This window comes from Bubalus kerabau, chromosome 1 (assembly GCF_029407905.1).
Source record: "Bubalus kerabau isolate K-KA32 ecotype Philippines breed swamp buffalo chromosome 1, PCC_UOA_SB_1v2, whole genome shotgun sequence".
In the NCBI taxonomy this organism is placed as follows: domain Eukaryota; kingdom Metazoa; phylum Chordata; class Mammalia; order Artiodactyla; family Bovidae; genus Bubalus; species Bubalus kerabau.
The window spans coordinates 123,473,369-123,491,286 of NC_073624.1; the positions used below are offsets into that span (position 1 = coordinate 123,473,369).

General features: G+C 38.8%; 2 pseudogenes; one reads left to right on the top strand and one right to left on the bottom strand.

The window, feature by feature from the left end:
• Nucleotides 1–2,197: 2,197 nt before the first annotated feature.
• On the top strand, nt 2,198–4,450 carry LOC129657456 (olfactory receptor 5L1-like; annotated as a pseudogene).
• An 8,009-nt stretch (nt 4,451–12,459) lies between these two features.
• Nucleotides 12,460–17,378, bottom strand: LOC129653737 (olfactory receptor 5D18-like; annotated as a pseudogene).
• Between the last annotated feature and the right edge of the window lie 540 nt (nt 17,379–17,918).

Here is a 17,918-nt window from a genome sequence, read left to right on the forward strand (position 1 = left end):
GTCTGCAGTTCATCACAACCTCTGGAGTTAATCATGTTTGATTATATTGATAATAACATGTACCCACTTGGGATAGTTTTACCCCTCTTTTATCTCATAAAACTCATTAATTATTTGAGCCCCAAGATGATCTTGCTTTCTTGACATTCTGCTGAGGGCCTTCAGAGGTCAATGATTCAGAAGCTTAAGGAACATTGGCCCCAGAAATAGATACAAAAAAACCCCATAAAATCTGTAGCATTTCACTGCATACCATCTTCAGAAACAAAAGAAGCAAGGTGTATTCCTCAGGTTCATTGGTAGGATGACACCCTGATTTGGGGGCAGTTGGAGAGCAGTGGTACTGATTTATTTTTAAGCTTCTGTATTTAGTTCTGTCTTAGAGGGTGTTTTAAGAAATGTCATGTTGCAGACACTACTTTATGAAAGTATTTAAAGTTTTGGAGGAACTGTCTCAAAGAGAAATGACAGCAATTTAATCTGCAAAACCAAATATCTTATGATAGCTATTAGTTTAAGAGGAAAACGAGTGTGAACAAAGGCACTTCCTCCTCTGTCACATTAACTCCCTCCAGAGAGCCTGGGAAAGACCTCAGGGAGATTCTCCAGATAGCCACTCAGAGGCCAAGAGTGGCAGTGAGGGGTCCTCAGGACTGTTTTTGTTGTTGTTGTTGTTGTTTAGTCGTTCAGTTGTGTCTGACCCTTTTGAGGCCCCGTGGACTGTAGCTCTCCAAGCCCCTTTGTCCATGGGATTCCCCAGGCAAGAATACTGAAACAGGTTGCCATTTCCTCCTCCAGGGGATTTTCCTGGCCCAGAGACTGAACATGTGTCTCTATGTCTCCTGCATTGCAGGCAGATTCTTTACTGCTGAGCCACCAGTGAAGTCCCATAACTGTCCATGGAAGAACAGAAACATGAGACCAACCTCTGAAGCAGACACGAGAGGAACAGAGGTGTCTCTCCATAGCAGGTTTCTTATCCCTGGTACAAATGGCATTTTGAGTTTTAGTCCAGAGCCTCTTTGATCCAAGATAAACCAATACATGCCTCTAAAGCATTTAAAATTACCAAAGGTCAAGAGGAAGAGGAAATGAATATGTTCTTATCCTCTGTTGGCATTTTCTATGTAACGCATGCCTTATCTTTTCTTTAAAAAATCCCACCTTCCTTCTCCAATGCAACCGATAAGATTCTCCATTGCTTTTTCTTTGTAAAAATTTGTTATAAAATAGTTATGCTTCATTGATGTTGTAATGATTTGATATATGATGAAATTTATGTACATATATAATATTTTTGCATTTGTCACTTGCCACTTCTCATGGTCATTAATAAAGTCCTTAACAATTCTTCAAAAAGCTGCATAATTTATACATACATATATATATATATGGATATATAGTATAAATATGAAACTCTAGCATATATATATATATATATATATATATATATATATATATATAATGTATAATGTTAGTCACTCAGTTGTGTACAACTCTTAGCAACTCCATGGACTGTAACCCCACAGGCTCCTCTGCTCACGGAATTCTCTAGGCAAAAATACTGGAGTGGGTAGCCATTCCCTTCTTCAGGGGATCTTCACAACTCAGGGATGGAATCTGGACCTCCCACATTGCAGGCTGATTCTCTACCATCTGAGCCACTAGGGAAGTCCTGTATATAAACTTATACCATAACTTTGATATTTCTTTGAGATTTACACTGTATTTCTAAGTTTTGATTTGATAAATAAGCAGCAGCAAGCATTTCTGTTAATTTCATATTCACATCTTTGTTGTCCCTGGTGGCTCAGATGGTAAAGAGTCTGCCTGCAATGCAGAGACCCAGCTTAGATCTCTGAGTGGGGAAGATCCCCTGGAGAAGGGAATGGCAACCCACTTCAGTATTCTTGCCTGAAGAATCCCATAGACAGAAAAGTCTCGTCCATGGGGTGGCAAAGATTCAGGCACGACTGAGAGATTAACACTTTCTCTTTCTTTGTTTAGAACTTCAAATAAATCTAAAGCAGTGAATTTGCACAGTGAATTGTATAGTGTAATTAATAAAATCACTACACTAATTTTACAGGACAGTATACATTATCATGTCTTTTTTAAGAGAGGCAAAACTGAATCAAGGATGATATAATACAGAATAACTATTAATATTTGACTCCATACCCAGTAAATTAGGAACATGGACAAGGAAAACTGCACTTCTGTGACAGACTTCACCCTCCTTGGATTCTCAGATGCCCCTGAGCTCAGAGTCTTCCTCTTCCTGCTGTTTTTTCCCATCTATGGAGACACAGTTTGGGGAAACCTGGGCATGATTGTTCTCATTCAGGTCAGCTCTGGACACCACATGCCCATGTACTTTTTCCTCAGCCACTTGTCCTTTGTGGATTTCTGTTATTCCACTACCATCATGCCGAAGATGCTAGCTAACATCTTAAATGAAGACAGAGCCACTTCCTTCCTGGAATGTGCTGTGCAATTATACCTGTTTTGCACATTTGTGGTAACTGAAGTCATTCTGCTGGCAGTGATGGCCTATGACTGCTTTGTGGCCATCTGAGACCCACTGCTCTACATGGTCACCATGTCCCGAAATCTCTGTGTGGAGTTGGTGTCTTGTTGCTATTTCAATGGTACTGTATGTTCTGTGATTCACTTGTGTTTTGCTCTTCAGATCCTGCTGGGAGCCAGCGTGAGGAACTCCGCCCACGGCAAAGGTCATGAGGAAGGAGGCTCGGCATATGCAAAGGAGGGATCGAGCCTCAGGAGTCCACCTGGAAATTCTCAAGCATCTACCCCCAAAACCAGAGTCTGCCTACTTTACTGCTTTGTGCTCTCACCTACACCTCTGACTTTACGGGGGGGGGGGGGCTGTCCCCCACCACCTCTCTCTGAAAAAGAGTTAATTTACAGCTCCAGTTAATAAAGTTCCTGGGCGTAACAAGAGTGTTTCAACCTACAAACTCCTTTGGAAGTCCTCTAGCCTGCCTGAACAGGTTCTTCCGGCCACATGTGATCGTTCACAGTCTCCCAACCATGAGAGGCATGAGATGTTCTAAATTGTCTAAATACAGATTCCTTTGAGCAGTTAAAAGATTGATTAGAAATTGTATTGATGAAGGGTTTTTCACTTGTTGGGCCAATGTTTGCTGCTAAGTTTCCATATCCCTTACCTACTGTGTCCCTGAGAGTGTTTTGATTAATATAATTGGTGTATAGGAATGTAAGTCGTAACTTTAATGTCTGTAACTTTGGACACCTGAGTTAATTCTTTTCTTGTTATAGCCCACCACACCTTTGCCCTATAGGTATGCAACTTTATCTAATATTTTCGGAGGGTGGTGCCTGACTTTAGAGTAATCACCTTTAGAGAAAAATACGTTTTCTGAAGAAAGAGTCATAAAATGTTAACAGGCCTCCTGGCCAGAAGATGATGTAAATCTCCTAAACTATTCCATATGATGTTTGCAGGAAGAAAGCCTGGCTTTGATTAGGATCAAGGACTGCTGTCCTTGCATGACTCTACCCCTTCCCCCATTATCCTCTATGCACAACTTAAGGTATAAAAACTACTTTGGAAAATAAAGTGCAGGCCTTGTTCACCAAAACTTGGTCTCCCCATGCCGTTCTTTCTCTCATCTTCTGGCTGAATTCCCATCTGCAATGTGGAGGCTCGTCAAGCCTACTAATTTTCCCTGGGCTTCTAAGATCTGACCAGGGAGGCCTTAGTGTATCCTCTCCTTCGGGAGAATGGGAGGACGCCTGTGGCCTACGTAGGTAGCACAAATTCCTTGTCTTGGAATTTTATTAGCTTTCCACATAAACCAAGTTATTCAGCCTCTTTTCTCCACTGAATTTTCTCACTGAGCTATCCTTATTTAACTACTCTTTATATCTTTAATTCTATCATATTCTGATCGCCAAAGCTGTCTCCCCTTCGAATTCCCTGGATCCACCTGGGCTGGACCCCGACAAGATCCCATCCTACAGATCAAATGTGATCAACCACTTCTTTTGTGATCTTCCCCCTCTCTTGTCTCTTGCTTGCTCTCATGTCACCATGAATCAATTGGTGCTATACATTGTGGCCACTTTCAATGAGGTTATCACCATTGTGGTCATCCTCACATCCTACTTGTTTATTCTCATCATCATCCTGAGGATGCTTTCTGCAGAGGGAAGGTGTAAAGCCTTTTCCACCTGTGATTCCCACCTTGCTGCCATCATTGTCTTTCATGGAACAGTCCTTTTCATTTATTGTCGGCCCCAATCTGGCAACAGCATGGATACTGATGAAGTGGTCACAGTGTTCTCCACTGTAGTGATCCCCATGCTTAACCCCCTGATCTACAGTCTGAGGAACAAGGATGTGAAAGAAGCCCTCAGAAAAGTGGTGAGCTCCAAAATATTTTCCCAGAGTATATTTTCCTAGCAGGATTCAGGCTTCCAAATCGGAGGCAGGTGAAAGGGTTATGATGTGCTGTAATGTTGGAAAGGATGAACAGAAGTGGGTAGCTATGAATGAGTCTTTTTGACTCATTTTTCTTTGTACATTGTATCCTGTCAATTTGAGTTGAGCATATATCAAAATTTGCAGTCTGCTTCCTTGCTCTTGTTCAATCTAAAATTATTTCAATCGTTCTAGGCAATGGACTGTTAAAACACACATTTAGTTTGCTGTAAAACTTTTATAAGCTTATTAAAGAACTCACATTTTATTTCACTATCCATTATGGAAACTATGGTTTATTTCAAAATTGAATGGCTTTTATTTTGCAGTGAAGAGCACATGTTTGATTTTATGCACAAATGAGCATATTCTTAAATTCTGTTCCACTCCAGTTGCTTGTTTAATTCCTTTAAAGTTTTTGTATAGAACACACATTCTAAGCAGAACTATCTTTCAAATTACAGGAATTAGACATTGTTCAGGATATTTTTGTCATACAGAAAATTATAATTTATAATTCTAACATCAAGAGCTTATAATTCAGTGTTTCTTTGTTAGCTTCCTTTGAATTTTTTAGGTGATTAGGCAATATTTAGCTAAGAAATACATGAATTGAGAAGCAAACAGGCAAGCAATAAGAAAAACACTAGTTTTATTGTATATTTTGTCTGTGTCATTGTATGTGATTTTAGACAAATCTAGACTATTTTTTTGGGGGGGTGGGGGCTCCCAAATCACTGCAGATTGTGACTGCAGCCATGAAATTAAAAGACACTTACTCCTTGGAAGGAAAGTTATGACCAACCTAGATAGCATATTCAAAAGCAGAGACATTACTTTGCCAACAAAGTAGTCAAAGTCCGTCTAGTCAAGACTATGGTTTTTCCAGTGGTCATGTATGGATGTGAGAGTTGGACTGTGAAGAAAGCTGAGTGCTGAAGAATTGATGCTTTTGAACTGTGGTGTTGGAGAAGACTCCTGAGAGTCCCTTGGACTGCAAGGAGATCCAACCAGTCCATTCTAAAGGAGATCAGCCCTGAGTGTTCTTTGGAAGGAATGATGCTAAAGCTGAAACTCCAGTACCTTGGCCACCTCATGTGAAGAGTTGACTCATTGGAAAACACTCTGATGCTGGGAGGGATTGGGGGCCATAGGAGAAGGAGATGACAGAGGATGAGATGGCTGGATGGCATCACCGACTCAATGGACGTGAGTGAGTGAACTCTGGGAGTTGGTGATGGACAGGGAGGCCTGGCATGCTGCGATTCATGGAGTCAAAAAGAGTCGGAAATGACTGAGCGACTGAACTGAACTGAACCATATATATATATATGTATATATATAAAAACATCAAATTTATACCTTACATATATATAAATTCTGTTTGTAAATTATACCTTGGTAAATCTAAAAGAAATTAAAAGCATAAAACAATGCATTTAAAAAAGAAAAATGTTTGCTGTGAAATCTAGATAACTTTTCCTATGATGTCATTATCCAACAGTTTTGGAGTCTCTGGGAATGATAATGGGACTTAGTGAGAAGGTGACAGTTAAACTTTTGATTTACTTTCATATACAATGCTTCTAAGCGGCTATTGATTTTTCCTCGTGTTTTTAAGAAATATAAATTGCACCAGAAAACAATAATTAGCTTTAATTGCTTGTTTTGAACCTCTGAAGAGGAAGGCAAGGGATTCTCTCTAGGGCCTTGTGCCACAGGGAGTGAAGGAGACATGAAGGTCTCAGCCTTCCCAGTAAATCAACAAGTCCTCTGGAGGGCAGAGGGGGCTGCCTTTCCCACAGTCCTACGTAGGGTATCTAATAGATACCTTAGCTTCAGTTATTTCTTCATGAGGGAAATCACTTGGGGGGAATTTTGAGTCACTGCAAACATTACATATCAGGAACAGAAGTGCATACTTTCCAGAAAGATATGTAGAAGGGCCTGGCTTAGCTGAACTCCTTCATAGCAGTGTCCTGAACAAGTGTTTCCAGGGAGTGAAGAGAGAGGGCCCCTAAGACTCTGGTGCATGTCTCTCTGCTTCTGCCAATTTGGGGTAGAACTGTGCAAGGGAGAATAGGCAGGTATTTAACCAAAATTGAATTTAAAAGAATTAAGAGGTAACTTCTGGAAAAATAGAATCAACAAGGTTGCTCTAAATAGGATTTTAAGGCATGGAAAATACAAGTGCTAACTCAGAAGACCACAAACAAAAACAATGGGAAGAAATTGTAAGGATAAATATTTTAGATACCATGCTTCCCAGGATTGACAATAATACAGGTGACTTATATAATAGAATTTGGGACATGAGGAAATAGATATTTAATTGCATATAAGTTAACTTGAAAGACATGAAAATCTACCAGAATCGAGTGAAAGATTGTCAGTGGTTTATTCACTCCCCCTTACCTCCAAAGGGGACAATAGACAATATCTGGAGGTATTTTTGGTGTCAAAATGCAGGGACTAGGGGTGAAGGTACTATCATCTAGTGGACAGAGGCCAGAGAAGCTGCACAGGATAGCTCCCCATAAAAAAAAAAAAAATCACTGATACAGAATTTTATCATAGTGAGAACTGACATGGAAAAATTGCCTTCTGATTGTTACTTAAATATACTTGTGAAAATAGTATGGTGGCTTTTCATAGTATAAAAGTTAAATATATGCTCCAATAATCCAGAAACCGTGCTTCTGAATATTTATTTATTTAATTCAAAAGAATTAAAATGATTATTTCAAAGAGATTTTAGCATTCCCTTGTTCATTGCAGAGCTATTCACAATAACAAAGATTAGAAATAACCTAAATGTCTATGGACCAAAAAGTGGATCAAGAAAATGTGGCATGTACATAAAAATGGCATAAAAAAAGAAAGAAATTATGCAGTAAATTACCACATGGTTGACAGTGTGCTTAGTGAAATACGGCAGTCCCAGAAAGACAAATACTGTATGACTCCACTTTTATGTTCATGGAGTCAAAAAGTAGAATGATAGATGTCAGAGGCAAGAGGAGGGGAAAACAGGAAGTTACAAATCAATGCACATAAAATATCAATTAAGCAAGTTAAATGGGTTCTAGAGATATACTGTACAAAAATCATATTACTAGTCAACAATACTGTATTGTACATTTAAAATATCTTAAATTGGTAGGTCTTATGTGCAATGTTCTTACCACAATAAAATAAAAATAAATATTAGTACAATATGATCACTAAAATCTAAATTTTACTTGGATTCCATCAGTTTTTTCCCTTTATTTATTTATTCCATCCCTTTTCCCCTCTTTATTTTCTTGGACCCAATCCAGGTACCACACTGTACTGTCATCATGTCTCCCTAATGTCTGATCTGTGATAAATTTTGACTCTTTCCCTTTTTTTTTTTTTTTTTGGCTTCAATAATTTTAAGGAGTGTGGATGAGGTATCCTGTAGAATCCTTGAAGATATAGGTTTGCCTAATAATTTTCTCCTAGTAAGATGAGATAATAGATTCTGTGGAAAGAATGTCACAGAGGTGAAGTTTCTCATCACATCATGTTAGGGGATAAATGATGCCCACACTGCACCACTGGAGATGCTCACCTTTATCTTTTACTTCAGGTAATGTTGGTGATAGTTACTAAACTTGACTGATAGATTTGAAATGGAGTTGAGTTAATAAAAATTATTTATACTGTGTTCATTTTCCTTATTTAAATTTTATAGTCCTTGGTTTGTACAATGAATAAGTGTTATTTCAATAATTCAATAAACAGAAGTAATTAATGGAATGGATGTGGTGGTGCAATCGAACAGAACAGTTATTTTAAAGGGATCAGTTCATTGTCCAAACTAAATATTTAACTTTGTAAATATCTCTCCTTTAACTCTCAATGAATCATGATAATCTAAATGCTGGACCTTCATACTTCTCCCATATGTTAGAGTAAAATTATGGAGGAACAACATTATGCCTGGCATATTATAGTCCTTTGATTAATATTTAATAAGGATTTCATCTATAATTGCACAATTTTTATAATTGTAAAAAAGTATCAGTGTGAGGAAGGGTCTGAGAGAAGTGATTTTAACCTACATTTCATGTGAAATGCCCCTAACATTGCTCCAGATTTTATAAAACACAAGAAAGAATTCCATAAGAGAATTGTGATTAATTTTAATTACTTCAAGGCTTTAAGAGAATGAGGCAACAGACAGTCTCTAGGGTTTATGCCTCATAGATTGTGACTCTAGATACAAGACTATATCCATCACTCCCAACCAGGACAGATCCTACTTTCACCCATCAGCAGGTATCAGGGGAAGCTTCTGTGAAACACAGGAGCTCAAACTGGCACTCTGTGATGACCTAGGAGAAGGCATGGGAGGGAAGGGGGTATATCTGTATATATCCCTTCCAACCAAAAGTAAATTCAAAAATAAGATTCTAAACAAAAATTAATATTATTTTCTAAGTAGGGTATTAGAAAAAAGTGTGAGGGAAAATTTACCATTTAGACATAGAGAGTCCTTGAGTAATACTGAGCCATTGTGAAAGTTACCAATCTGAAATGTAAAGGAAAAGGAAGTAGACTCAGCCTACAGAACTTTGTGTAAGAACTGGCTCAGCTGAGCCCTTAAAACAACACGGCTTCCCTGGTGGAACAGTGGTAAAGAATCTGCTGCCAGTGCAAGAGATGCAAGAGACTCGGGTTTGATCCCTGGGTTAGGAACATCCCCTGGAGTATGAAATGGTAACCCACTTCAGTATTCTTGCCTGGAAAAAATTCCATGGGCAAAGGAGTCTGGTGAGCTACATGCAGTCCATGGGTTCACGAGAGTCTGAAGCAATGGAGTGACTGAACACAAACAAGTGCCTGGAACGGAGGGTTAAAAGAGCTCTGAGAATCTGTGGAAGGTACATTGTCTGGTTTCTACAAACTTTTGAAGGAGTAGTCAAATTGAAATAAAGACAAATATTTAGCAAAAAATAAGCAGAGGTTAAACAAATGTTAGTGAAAGAAAAGTAAAAGGCACTATTTTTAATTAGGTATGTAAAGCAGCCTTGAGAGCAAAAATTAAACAAAATAGAGAAGAAAGATATAGGAAAGATATTAGCTGTCATATTTTCTAAATGCAAAGAAACTCACCAGCAATTTAAAAATAATATTTGGGTCACAAAATCCATTGCATGAAATAAAACATTAGTTTAATATTAATTTTCAAGTGGCTTAGACAAATCAGCTATATTTAGAATGTCTAGCTTTGTGATAGATTGTCTTTTGAGGTTGTCTTTTTTAAAATTTATACTCAAATTTATGAGTATAAGAAGACATAGGGATCTTGAGTGTCTCAGTTTTGCCTATGATCTGGCATCACTGCTGAGCCATATAAAATCTATTTCTTCAGTTATGGGACTAGAGACAACCTTATCAGAAATGATAGAGAAAAGTCCTGGTATGGTAGGGTCTACGAGGTGTAGGTCACCAATTGTGCATGCCGTTGTGTACTATTCTTTGTGACTCCATGGACTATATAGCCAACCCGACTCTGTCCACATAATTTTCCACTCAAGGATACTGGAGTAGGTTGCCATTTCCTCCACCAGAGGATCTTCCTAACCCAGGGATTGAACCTGCATCTCTTTTGTCTCTTACATTGGCAGGTGGATTCTTTACCACTATCACTTGAGAAGTCATTGGTCGCCAGTTAGAGAAATACAAATATTTTCTATTAGCATTTTCTCATGAAATATCATCACACTGCAGTACTACCTTAAATGTTTGATATTTCTCTTTTACAGGTAATATAGGGACAGAATAAATGTCTTTATTTATGGACATTTCTATGTTAGAATCTTTAGTAGTGTTCGTTACATTTTTCTCAACTTCCTTTCTCATCTCACCTGCTTATGCCTTCTAGTATAGCTCTCTGATATGTACATTTTCATTGGACAATTTCCCATAGATTTAAGATCACTCAGTTCAGTTCAGTTCAGTCGCTCATTCATGTCTGACTTCATGATCCCATGAATCGCAGCACACCAGGCCTCCCTGTCCATCGCCAACTCCCTGAGTTCACTCAAACTCACATCCATTGAGTTGGTGATGCCATCCAGCCATCTCATCCTCTGTCATCTTCTTTTCCTCCTGCCCGCAATCCCTCCCAGCATCAGAGTGTTTTCCAATGAGTCAACTCTTCACATGAGGTGGCCAAAGTACTGGAGTTTCAGCTTTAGCATCATTCCTTCCAAAGAACACTCAGGGCTGATCTTTAGAATGGACTGGTTGGATCTCCTTGCAGTCCAAGGGACTCTCAAGAGTCTTCTCCAACACCACAGTTCAAAAGCATCAATTCTTCAGCATTCAGCCTTCTTCAAAGTCCAACTCTCATATCCATACATGACCACAGGAAAAACCATAGCCTTGACTAGGTGAACCTTTGTTGGCAAAGTAATTCACTGCTTTTGAATATGCTATCTAGGTTGGTCATAATTTTCCTTCCAAGGAGTAAGCATCTTTTAATTTCATGACTGCAGTCACCATCTGCAGCTATTTTGAAGCCCAAAAAAATAAAGTCTGACACTGTTTCTACTGTTTCCCCATCTATTTACCATGAAGTGATGGGGCCAGATGCCATTATTTTCGTTTTCTGAGTGTTGAGCTTTAATCCAACTTTTTCACTCTCCTTTTTCATTTTCATCAGGAGGCTTTTTAGTTCCTCTTCACTTTCTGCCATAAGGGTGGTGTCATCTGCATATCTGATGTTATTGATTTTTTTTTTCCGGCAATCTTGATTTCAGCTTGTGCTTCTTCCATCTCAGCCTTTCTCTTGATGTACTCTGCATATAAGTTAACTAGTTTGTCACAATTTGGAACATGATTATGAATAAATGGAGCATCTTAATATTAAGACATTGAACATAGATTCTCTTTTAGACAAGTGGAAAATGTCTGGGAGTCTGGATTAAGATTCCAGTCACAGATGTGTAGATTGATCCTTATTTTCATGTTACAGGTAAAGTCAAGGATTTCTGTCTTCTGCCTTGTCATGTCTTTGGTAAAGACATAGACTGCTGCTAAGTCACTTCAGTCGTGTCCAACTCTGTGCGACCCCACAGACTGCAGCCCACCAGGCTCCCCCATCTCTGGGATTATCCAGGCAGAAACACTGGAGTGGGTTGCCATTTCCTTCTCCAATGCATGAAAGTGAAAAGTGAAGCTGCTCAGTCATGTCCGACTCTTAGTGACCCCGTGGACTGCAGCCTATGAAGCTCCTCCCATGGTATTTTCCAGGCAAGGGTACTGAAGTGGGTTGCCATTGCCTTCTCCTGTAACTGCATCAGTTCAGTTCAGTCGCTCAGTCATGTCCGACTCATTTCTTGACTCTGTCTCTTACTAGGAAAAATATAACAGTCTTTCAATTTTTAAATTTTTCATCTAAAATTTCAGGCAAAATAATTGTATTACACAGATTAAAATACAATATAGGTGTCATGTGGCATACCTAGTGTAATCTTAATAAATTTAATTTAATCTTTGTTTTTTATACCAAGAGAAACAAAGTCAAGTTTAGTGTCTTTGACCCAAAATTCATGTTCTTCAAATTTACAGCATTTAACATTTTTTTAACATTTTATTTTATACTCAGATATAGCCTTTTAACAAACAATGTTGTGATACTTTCAGGTGAAAAGTGAAGGGACTCAGATATATATATATATATATATATATATATATATATATATATACACGTGTCCTTTCACCCACAGACACTTCTCCTATCAAGGCTGCCACATAACAGTGAGAAGAGTTCCATGTGCTATACAGTAAATCCTTGTTGGCTATACATTTTAAATGTAACAGAATGTACATATCCATCCCAAACACTCTAACTATCCTTCCCCCAATCCTTCTCCAAGCCCAGCATTCACAAATTTTACAGCATTCACTCTTCATTAATCTAAATGTATCATTAAAATCCAATCTCTACAGGCACACTATATAACTCTACTATTATAATAATGCTCAATAAGAAATATTTTAGAGTTCATGATCTTGGAGACCGTGTCCTTGACATCCTTATTTCTCAGACTGTAGATCAGGGCATTCAACATGGGGCTGACCACTGTGTAAAACACAGACGCCACTTTGACTGTGTGCCTGGAGGTTGCGAAGTTGGGCTCAGAGTAGAGGAAGAGGATGGTGCCGGGGAAGATGCTGATGGTGGTCAGGCAGGAGGCACAGGTGGAGAAGGCTTTGCAGTGACCAAAGGCTGAAGGCATCTTGAGGATGGTGACAACATTAAACACATAAGACAGGAGAATGACGAAGAGTGAGCTGACCTCATTAAAGGTGGAGAAAATAAAAAGCCGTGACTTGTTGAAATAAGTATCAGAGCAAGAGAGGGAAAGCAGGGAGGAGAACTAACAGAAGTGATTGATTGTGTTGAAACCTCAAAATGATAATTTGGTAACAGAACATGTGAATGTCAAGGAGCAAGCTACACCCCGGGCATAAGATCCAACCCACTAACATCACACAAAGTCTCGGGGACATGGCCACCATGTAGAGCAGAGGGTTGCAGATGGCCACGAAGTGGTCATTGGCCATCACAACTAATAAAAAGGACTCAGTCACCACAATGGTACAGAAGAAAAAGAATTTTATTACACAACCTACAAATGAAATGGTTCTGCCTTCTACCATGAGGTTCACCATGGTCTTGGGAGCAATGATGGGGGAATAAGAAAAGTCAATATCTCACTTTTGCCTGAATAACTTAAACACCCTTCTCCTTCTCTACTCAATATGTCTAAACAAATTTCTCAATGCCCACTTTTTAGTAGATGAAAATACTGAGAATATTTGGGAGTATTAACAGTAAATGGGAATAGAAACTCTGTCAGAAATTGTGCTGGAATAGTACTGACATGTCGATCTTTCATTCAAGTTTTTAAAATGATCTTTCACCAAATTTTTCAAAGTAACACTTTAAACAAAATTAGATTGTCTTCCAGTTTGCTTAAGACTAAATTTTTGGAGATTCTGTCTTTCAAAAGGACTTTTTTTTTTTTTTTTTACCCTGTGTGATATATTGCAAGCATGATCCCAATTCTCCACTTAACTAGGCATGCCCACATTTTCCTTTTCTTCTGATCAAATGGTCAAATCAATTCCTCCATTAAAAAAATAGGCTACTTTTGTTAGTGATTTTGGCTAACATAAGGTTCTTGAAGTGAAATATTGTGTCAGTTACAAGAAAGGTCCTGTATCGATGTCAAAATCCCTTGGAATTTGCACAAACTCTTAGAATAGAAGTTATGTGAACAAGCACAGATTAGCATATTGGTAAATGAGCAATATAGGTCACAACACTATCCCATGAAACAGCATCTGGCCAACCTCCAGACTGATGTATGAGCTCTCTTAGATCACCAAGCCTAACAAGCTAATAACACACATAAACATACCAGCTTCCCTGATAGCTCAGTTGGTAAAGAATCTTCTTGCAATGCAGGAGACCCCGGTTTGATTCCCGGGTCATGAAGATTCACTGGAGAAGGGACAGGCTACCCACTTCAGTATTCTTGGGCTTCCCTTGTGCCTAAGCTCCTAAAGAATCCACTGCAGTGTGGGAGACCTGTGTTTGATCCCTGGGTTGGGAAGATCCCCTGGAGGAGGGAAAGGCTGCCCTCTCCAGTATTCTGGCCTGGAGAACTCCATAGGATGGCAAACATGGAGAAGTCCATGGGATCACAGAGTTGGGCATGACTGAGAGACTTTCACAAACATACTAGCGAAGAGCAGTCACCTCTGGATCAGATCATCAGAACTGCCTGAGTGACTTATGTAACTGTGATTTAGTTACATAAGTAACTATAAACAGCTGTGTAACAATAAACAGCTCTTTTTAACTCATATGTTTTGGAGTAGTTTGTTGTGCTGTCTTAAAATACAACTGATTTTAATTCCTGATGCAGCCACAATCACCTTCCCAAGTCTTATCATATAGAAATTCAGCATTTCTGCTTTCCTTCTGCTTGGAAGCAGATCAGTTAAAATGTACAATTAAAAAAATTAGAAAATTTAACATATTGTTGATGTCATTGAATCTTTTGATGAAATGATTCACTCAAACAATATGATCTTATGTTATATAAATACAGGTTATCAAAAACTTAGATCTTAGTATTTGTAGTACTTAACTTATCAATACCTATAAAATAAATTTCAGTTAAATATTTATATTTAAATCAAACTAATACAGTTATGTAAAGTCTAAAAATAAAATTAAATTAAAAAAAGTTTCTGCTTTGTCTTTAAGATATATATATATGCAAAGCAGTTTTCTATGAGTGGATTGCATAGATAATGTAAACATCACTGCAAATAATGTTGTATTTTTAGTCTTTCTGCCATGAAACTCTCTCCAGGGAGATGCATTTTGTGGCAACGCTTTCAGAGTATACTAAGAACAATGACAAAAAAAAAATGATGCTAATGAGATATCATCATGAATTTACTATATATAATAGTAATGAGTTTTATATATAATACCAAAACATCACTGTACTGGCTAAAATTCATGTCCAATGCCCGTATTTTCTGAGAAAAGAAAGTTATATAATCTAGAAGGAAACAAGAAGTCATACCATGGGCTTGAAATGTCTTCAGCTCAGTCCAGTTCAGTCACTCAGTCATGTCCTACTCTTTGCGACCCCATGAATTGCAGCACTCCAGGCCTTCCTGTCCATCACCAACTCCCAGAGTTTACTCAAACTCACTGCCATCAAGTCAGTGATGCCATCCAGCCATCTCATCCTCTGTCGTCCCCTTCTCCTCCTGCCCCCAATCCCTCCCAGCATCAGAGTCTTTTCCAATGAGTCAACTCTTCGCATGAGGTGGCCAAAGTACTGGAGTTTCAGCTTTAGCATCATTCCTTCCAAAGAACACTCAGGACTTATCTCCTTTAGAATGGACTGGGGGATGTCCTTGCAGTCCAAGGGACTCTCAGGAGTCTTCTCCAACACCAAAGTTCAAAAGCATCAATTCTTCGGCACTCAGCTTTCTTCACAGTCCAACTCTCACATCCATACATGACCACTGGAAAAACCATAGCCTTGACTAGACAGACCTTTGTTGGCAAAGTAATGTCTCTGCTTTTGAAATGTCTTAATTCAAACAAATTTCAGGCTTCATGGAACACAGCATTTCACAGTGTTCTTATGTTTTAGATTTTGGAAGTTTGCTATTAGTTTTTTAATTAGGGTAATTCTCACAATAATATGTGAATGGATAACAGGAATCTTTACTTTTGAAAAGTGAAACAAAAGGAATAGTGAAAGTACTGGGTGGAATGGAGAGGCAGAAACATTCCACAATCTCAGAAAATTGTCAGATGAATCAATTTTAGGGAAACACATGAAAGCTGTTGAGAATTTGGAAACCAATTTACTTGGTACTATTTAGAGTCATGGAGTTTGTGAATGTTTGTTATATCCAGGAGCACAAACCACATCAAATCGTTCTAACCCTGTTGGTTTAGGAAAAGATTACATGGGCAGAGAAGCAGCAGACCTGGGAGAGACCCTGCAGGCAGACACATAAAGAGACTCTGCAGTGAGTAGGGTCTTCATCCAGCACCATCCATCAGCTCTGGTCTTCCTCACAGAGCCATATGGTTGCAGAAACCAAAATGCAACACGTATGCTCATTCTATCAGTGATTCCATTATGACTTTGTGCAAGTGACAACTGCCTGTCTCTCAATGCCATGTTAACAAAGCTGCATAACTGTACGTAAAAAGAAATGTGTTAATAGTTATGTTCAGAGCAGTACCTAACACATAGAAAGTGGTGAGTAAGTGTGAGCAGTTGCTATTATTCTCAACAATAGAGATTCATTGTTCCCACCCCTTTCTGGTATTTTGTAGGATGCTGTTGTGTCTTTAGACCCTATGTCCTCCAGAAAGGAGCTTTGAGTGTAAGACTGGCAGAGTTTATAAGACTCATTCACATATGTCATTATGGCAACATTATCTGGTTCATAGTGCAATGTTTGGATGCAGCATACAACACTCTAATTTATCATAAACTCTGAAAGGAGTCATGTTGTCTTACAATAACATTTACCAACTCAGGAGAGTTTCCCCCCTCTTTTTCTTATGAAAGCCATTCATTGTTTGAGTCCCAAGACGATGTTGTTTTCCTGATATCTGGTTGAGATCCCACAGAGATCAATGATTGGTTCTGGCATCTCAAGGGACGTGGGCCCCCTGGATACACATGCATGAAAACATAGAGCCTGTGACACTTTCCCTCATCGCATCCTCAGAAACATGGGGAGCAATACTTATCAACAGGTTGGTTGGGCTATGTTTTGGGGAGGAGTGGACTGAATGATATTTCCTGATGTCTGGAAACTTCTCTGTTTATTTTCTAATGAGGCTGATTTATTATTAGCCACGTGTCAGAGAAGGAGGAATTGTAGAAGAGGGAAATTACATCAGAATTAATTTTTAAAAGTCTGTATTTGAAGAGTGTTTTAACAAATGCCAAATTTGGAGAACTCTATGAAAGTGTTTTCCCTTTACCTACTGAAAAATGATCTCGACAGGAAATGGGAGCAATTCGATCTGTAGAATGAAATATCTTGTAATGGCTATTAGTGTAACAGAGGAAAGAGTGTGAGCCAGTTGGGGAACATGCTTGATTCCTCTCCCCTTCCCTCTTCTTCTCTCATGTTAACTCCATCCACAGAACCTGGGAAAGATAGCAGGGAGATTCTCCTGAGAGTCACCCTGATGCTGAGAGTGGTGGTGAGGGGTCCTCAGGACTGCGGATGGAGGAGCAGAGGCATGTGAACCACCTCTGAAGCAGACAGGAGAGCCAGTAGTTTGATCTTGTGCCAAGGCCATGTATCGCTACAACAGTTTTCTCAAATGTGATACTATTAACATTTGGGGCCAGATTATATTTTGGGTTTTGCTTATGTTGTGGGCGTGTGAGGAGGTTGGGAATGGGGAAGGAGATGCCACCCTGTGCCTGCAAACTGTTCAGCAGCATCTGTAGTCTGCCCTCTAGATGTCAGGAGCACCCCTTCCTGTTGTGACAGCCAACTGTATCTCCAGACATTGACAAATGTCCAACAGGGATCAACATCACTCTTTCTCTATAAGTGATCAGCAGCCAAACTTTCATCTTTAAAACTTAAAAATGCAGGAAAAGGTTTTCAAAATTGTTTACTACTTCGAAATCAAAAAAGACAACTCACTTATTACTGGCCATTTAAGAGAACAATGCATGTCATCAGAATTATTATTTGTATTCAAACCAGGATTCCTTAATTCACATATCGTTTACCTCTTTCAAGTTATTTGAAGAATAAGGAAAAATCTGGCTGTGCTGACTTTTAGTCCAGATTCCCTTTCCTCCAGGAATAAGCAGTAGGTGCTACT